We start from the raw sequence: 6,860 nt of genomic DNA, 5'->3' as shown, positions 1-6,860 counted from the left end.
ATAATCAATCATACATGCACACAATATATATATATATATATATATATATATATATATATATATATATATATATATATATATATATATATATATATATATGAGTAGGATCAAATGAGAACACCTAAAAGGTTGAGAATGCGAGAACGGATCTAGACCATCTAAATATTCAGATATGAGGCTATTATCAAACGTGTCATTTATGTAAATTCTAAAACCATAGATATTAAAGTGTGACTTGTAAAAGGTCATAAGACTATAATGGTAATTGCAACTTTAACTCGTTCCTATAATTTCTAAATCTCTCTCATATTTCCGTTCAAATTACTTGCCCCCACTTCATCTCTTTCTCTTTCTCTCTCTAGGGTTGAATCAATAAGCCGCCTCCCATCATCTGTATTCCACGATTTCTTCCTAATCGCACCATCATCATCTCGCCATCATCTGTCACAACCCTAATCTCTTCCTCCCTCAGCCTTCCTCCATCGCACCATTGTTTGTCACATTCCTAATCGGAGCATTGCAAGTCGGCACCTCAATGCGTTTCTGGTTTAGCCGGTGTTTCTAGGTCGGATATTGTTTTTGGTTCGGCCGCCAATCCATCACCAAAGATTTCAAGGATTGCTTGCTGATAGTGGAACAAGAACCAAAATAAAATTCCTTTGACTCGCAACCAATGTGGTAATTATAAACTTTTATTTTTGTTTCCTTATCAATGAATTTATGTTTCATGTTTCTTGGGCGACTTCTGCGTATTTTGAACTTCAAAAGAAATCGGCTTTTACACTTGGTTGCTTTTTCCATAATAAGCATTTTGGTTTCTTATTTTTTAGAACCTATTGAGCTCGTATATGATCCTCTTTAATTGTCATCATTTAAAATTTTGTTAATCTATGAGCTTAAATTCAGAATTTTGTTGCAACTAAAATAACTATGTAAATTTTTTCTATGAGTTTAAGAATTTAAATGGCTAAGTGTAATTTATACTTTGTATTTATTTATGATTAGTGGTGTATTCAATCAAGATTAGTGGTATATATTCATGTATGAATCTAATTACATTATAGGATTCATATGTACTTTTTAATTTGTTCATGTCTATTTTCTCTTCACGTGATTGCTTCCATTTTAACCAGTCTCAAATTCAATTTCTTTTTGATCTCCATCTCTTTCACTTTAAAGCCCTAACTGTTGGATCTACTCAGCCTTTGGATGTCATTTTTCTCATCATCATCTTTTTAACTGGGAAATATAGAGGAATGAAAAAAAGATCTTATGATGAATTGCAACAATTTCATTATAGAGGTTGGCTCAGGTGGGCTCCCGTCCGAGAACATACATGTTTTTTTTGGCCAGGAGACACTTCAATCAGAGACAAAACAAGGTAATTTTACTTTTGACTCCTTTTTTTTTTACTAACATTTGTTTAGGCACATGGAAAAAAACTTATTAGCTCAAGCAATCTGATTTGCAACTTTTTTGTGTTAAATTGAAATCTATCTATCCAATTATTATTGTCCAAAATTTGGACAAGGGTATTGTTGTCCAAAATTTGTGATCTCTTTTCTGTAATTCTGATGTAGAATCAGTTGATCATGTTTTCGTTAAATCTGTGCTTGCAAATAACCTGTGAAAAATGGATGAATTTTCTGTGTAATCTGATAACAGGCCAACCTTCTTCATGGGAATTTCTTTGAATTTTTCTGTTACGTTTGAATGCTCGACAAAGGTAAACTATATTGTTAATATCCAATGCTTTATTGCTAATCAGAGAGATGCCAGAGAAAGTTTTGAACTGACTATGAAGGTTCTGAGAGTTCTTCCATATGGGTTTTGTGGAGGTACTTTGGATTTTTTTGAGAAGATGAAAGGTGAAGAATTTGAGCTAGAGGAGAATGAAAAATTGTATTATGTTCTATATTTTTTTAGATGTAAGTTATATTATATTACGATGAATTCATTTATGTTAGAATGTATATTTATTTATAAATAGCAGTGTATTCATTTGCGAATAGCAGTGCATTCATGTGTGAATGAATGTATTTATTTATGATTAGAGGTATTCATATATTCATTTCTGAATAACAGGGTACTTATTTGTTAATAACAGTGTATTCATTTATGAATAACAGTGTAATCATGTGTTAATTAGTGTATTTATTTATGATTAGATGTGATCTTTTTATGAATAAATGATAATTTTTACACTCTTTTTATTTTCAGTTGATTGAAAAAAGGAATTTGATTACTTGTAAACTGATGTGTATCCATTTTTGATTGGAGTAGTATCAGGTTTTTTGAAAAAACAAATTATTTATGAATACAAATGTATTAATTTGGGGTTCAATTTCTATTTATTTTTTTGAACACAAAAAAACGTGAAATATGAGAAAAAAATTATTTTTTTTAAAGAAAAAAACTAATTTTATTTTCAGTTTTAAAATAAATTTTGGTAAAGATATTTTTTTATATTCCATTAATAAGAAAAATAAAAAATCAAATATTTATTTCTTTTTTGGTAACTGATCCTAAATTTAAGGTAATTTGATTGACTTTTATTTTATTTTAATTTAATTAAAATATACAATTACTAATATGCCTTTATATATTGATTGGTCCAAAATTGTTCTCGTATCCTCAACCTTTTAGGTGTTCTCATTTGATCATTCCCCTATATATATATATATATATATATATATATATATATATATATATATATATATATATATATATATATATATATATATATATATATATATATATATGGAAAAGTTAATATACCCTTAAGGGTATATAACCTTAGGTACCCAAACCCACCATAATACGCCGTTTTGTTTGATATATTCATTATAATGTTCTTAAACTTCAACCCTAACTTGATTTATTTTCAAGATTTTTCGAAATTTCACTATTATCTTCATCTTATATCATATCTTTTTGCCGAGTACCTACTAGACTATATATATTATAGTTAAAAATGAAAATTATGTAAGAGGAAGATAAATGTGAAATGTATAAAAATCTTGGAAGTAAATCAAGTTAGAAGTTGAATTATAAGAACATTGGTCAATTACAATGTATATATATGATACATAACGACGTAGTATTGTGAGTTTGGATACCTAAGCTTATATACCCTTAAGGGTATACTCACTTTTTCCACACACACACACACACATATATATATATATATATATATATATATATATATATATATATATATATATATATATATATATATATATATATATATATATATAATAAAAATCTCCTAAGTTAGCAACAGTAAACTTGCAACTATTTTGTCTATTTCGGTCCTGTACTAAGATTCTTGCTTTTTGTCTTCTTCGGTCCTTCTACTTTCCCTATTTGTCTTCAGTTTTTTTTTGTTGTTTCGTTGTTAAATGATTTTTTTACTTAGAATTTACTTCTAATGGCATCGACTCTTTATACCAATGGGGATTGGGTTGCTGTCGACATCTTCTTCTTTATCTCTTCTGATTAATGTACTACGTGTCTGCATCTCACCTCTTCCACCGCTTTCCACCACCTCCTATAATGTTTATTTGATCTTTCTTTAGAGAAGAAGTCGTCCAGTTCTTTGATTAATAATCTGGCCTTTTTTTGTCTTTCTTCCGATTGAACATTCCTCTCCCTTCTTCAACCTTTCGCTGACGGCGGCCGTGTTGAGGGCATCGACTCTTCTTCTCCACATCTACTTCCTACTGTTGTATCTATTTGCCCATCTATAAACGCGTACAACATCGATTTTTATTATCCACCGCCTGGAAGTGAAATCCATTCTCCGTCTTTAATTTTTAGATGTACACAAATATGGGTGAACGCGATGACAAAGAAAGTGGAAGGACGCCCATATCGGCTCTCTTTCACCATTATTCTCTCTCCCACCGCCATTATCCCGCTTCATTGCTTCACTCTGGAAAATAACTACCTTCAAAGCTGATTTCGACATGAAATCAACAACAACTAATAACACATATCAATGTTGATGCTGGTGGTGGTGCGATGGCGTTGGCTGCCGGTGGCAGTGGCTGGAGGTCATGTGGGGTTGAACTTTCCTTACCGGTTGAAAGGCTGTTGTGGCGACCCTTCAAGATGAGTCATAAGAAATCGAGAGGATGAAACAAAGCATCATCGTTCCTCAATTTCCTGACTATTTTCAACATTGAAATAATCAGCAAGTATCCTCGCCCAATTTCTCGATGTTTTCAAAATTTGGATTGAAATATGTCTTTTCTTTCTCAGCACTCATAGGAAATTGTTAGGTTTTTTAATTTGTGTTCCATTTTTTTTATGAAAATCGTAGGAGAGAGTTTTGAAGTGGAATTGTGGCTATGGTTAATTAATCTGTTCAGAAATCAGAAGAGTGTGTAAAAAAATACATTTGGTTTCCTTTATTGTATGTTCTTTAATAGATTTGTCAAGTGCTTAGCATCCTATATCTTCCCTTCAGCTGGTGTTGTTTTCAAATGTTGGCGACTTAAAAAGGTACTTACTTAAAGAAGGATTGTATTGTTTTTGTTGTTCAAACTTTGCATATTTGAGGATGCACGTGCTTGATGAAATGCTTCAAAGAACCGGTAAGATTAGTTATATTCTATCATCCACTACACTAGCTTCATTCAATAACAACTACTTTTAAATCTGCATAAAAATGAAATTTACACTGTTGATATAATTTCATTCTCATCTACAGTATCTTTTGACTACATATTCAAGATCTCAAATACACGACTAAGCTGTTCATCTTTTTTTCCTCTTTAGGTGTTGTTTGGATTAAGTGTATTATGACCATGCTATTTAACACCTTATCATTTTGTTGTTGTTCAGGTAAACTTTAATGAATAAATATTATACAATTATACTTATCTATTCTACCATTTGTTATTATTGTTAAGTTCTATATTGGCAAAGTGATATCCGTCCATTCTGACTTTTGACATGTTAAGATTTTTTACTTTTGACCTGAACCCAACATCGTTGAATTGGTTTTTAGAAACATATACACATATACGTTTATTATTGCAAACTTTTGTTCGTTTCATGTAAATTTAATGCATTAAAATGTGAAAATAACAACATTTTTTGTTTTTTCATAGGTGAGGGCATTTTATGTGAACAATATTCCAGAGAACACATAAATAGAGCATCTTAGGGCATTATTTCAACACCATAGGAAAGTCACAAAGTTTGTAATGTCACCTACAATGGCAGTCGGCAAACAGAAGTTTGGATTTGTTCATTTTGCAAAAAGGTTAACGGCTTTAAAAGTCGTCAAAGATGGTGAAAAATATGGATATTTTTTTAATTATTCTTTTATATATATTGTTTAATATGTTAAATCTAAACATGTTTCAAAGGTTTAAATTAACACTAAACACCCTTTTCATATACATATGCAGGTCCATTATTCTTCATTATATTCGGCTTCATCCGAACCACATCCCTCAAAATGTTTATGGTGGTTTTTTTGCAAATCCGTATGTATATATTTGTTCTTTTTCATTAATGAATTTTAAATTAAAAAAAATTATTATGAACCTGTAGAATGAATCTTTGTATTTGGAGTTTACATAAAGCTCTTGAAATTAGAAAGTACTAATTTTGAAAGTAATGGCAATCTGGTAATGCAAAAGCGGTATTTTTGGTAATTTGTTGGACAAATTATGAACTATGTGTTATTAAACTCTTCAAAGTTTCTTGAATCCATTCCTTTTTTCAATTTTTTCAAAAATCACAAACTTATTATTGGTCGAGTTTCTTTAAGATTTTGTATCATAAAGTGAACTGGTTGATCGTTTAAAGACTAATTTATGTCATTTAACGGGTGTAATTATTCAAGATTTGTAACTCTTGGCGATTCTTCTCTAACACCGAAATTTTACAAACAATTTTTCACATTTTAAAGCATATTTTCATTCATAAATATTATAAAATCTCATCGTTTCACATATCAATTCATAACACAACACAAGATCATAAATTATAAAGACTCCTCATATGTGTATTTATCATGCCGGCGCCTTCCCACGATCCTCACTAGTACCTGAAACACAAAACACCAAACACTGTAAGCATAAATGCTTAGTGAGTTCCCCAAAATACCACATGCAACACATATTAGACAATTGAGGCTATAACACTGTATGACCCTTTAGTCAAAGTGTCTAAGTGGGACCCTCCAGTCCCATAACTCTGTGGACCCTCTGGTCCTAACTCTATGGACCATTCGATCCTAACTCTGTAAACTCTGAATCATATATAGCATAGAATCATATAGATAACACATAGCATACAATATACTCTGTCACATAACTCTAATTGCCACTCTAGGTAAAATATAGTGAGAAGACTCACCTCGGATAACTCGGTAAACCTCGGACTCTGAAATACTGCACTAGCCTCCGCCTACTCACATAAATAACTACTCTAATTAATACAACTTCTAAAGGCTAGGCTAACCCCTCTCTATAAGTTCTCTAATAAGGGTAAAAGACCATTCTACCCCTCTAATTGCTCATAAGTCCAAACACTGACTAAACCCTAAAAGTCAACAAAAGTCAACGGTCAAACTTTGACCAGACTCGTCGAGTGCACTCGTGTGACTCAGCGAGTTCATGCGTGTCCTCTTCGTCCCTGGTCCTCACTCGACTCGCTGAGTCAACCCTACACTCAACAGGTTATCACAGGTCGCGAATCGCGGGGCCACCCGACTCGACTCGTCGAGTCCCTTATGGGCTCGGCGAGTTCCTCCTATGAAAACACTCATCTGACCTCCTGAGGTCGGATCTGCTTCTCTAATCTATAGATCTGACTTCCCCATGACCAATAAACACGTAAAG

At 31.8% G+C, this 6,860-nt stretch overlaps 1 long non-coding RNA gene across 2 annotated transcripts; it reads left to right on the top strand.

Annotated features, from left to right (window-relative positions):
* Positions 1-3,457: 3,457 nt before the first annotated feature.
* On the top strand, positions 3,458-5,643 carry LOC145077223 (uncharacterized). Of its 2 annotated transcripts, none has more exons than XR_013693022.1 (3): positions 3,458-4,598; positions 4,783-4,848; positions 5,118-5,643. It is a non-coding gene; the product is annotated as an uncharacterized LOC145077223 (long non-coding RNA). The 2 variants fall into 2 exon arrangements; XR_013693023.1 differs by having other exon boundaries at positions 3,458-4,848; positions 5,118-5,301; positions 5,421-5,643.
* Positions 5,644-6,860: the final 1,217 nt, after the last annotated feature.

The sequence above is a fragment of the Lactuca serriola genome, chromosome 9 (genome assembly GCF_051521515.1).
Source record: "Lactuca serriola cultivar US96UC23 chromosome 9, Lser_US96UC23_V15, whole genome shotgun sequence".
NCBI lineage: Eukaryota > Viridiplantae > Streptophyta > Magnoliopsida > Asterales > Asteraceae > Lactuca > Lactuca serriola.
This window is presented reverse-complemented; position numbering and strand designations above follow the sequence as displayed.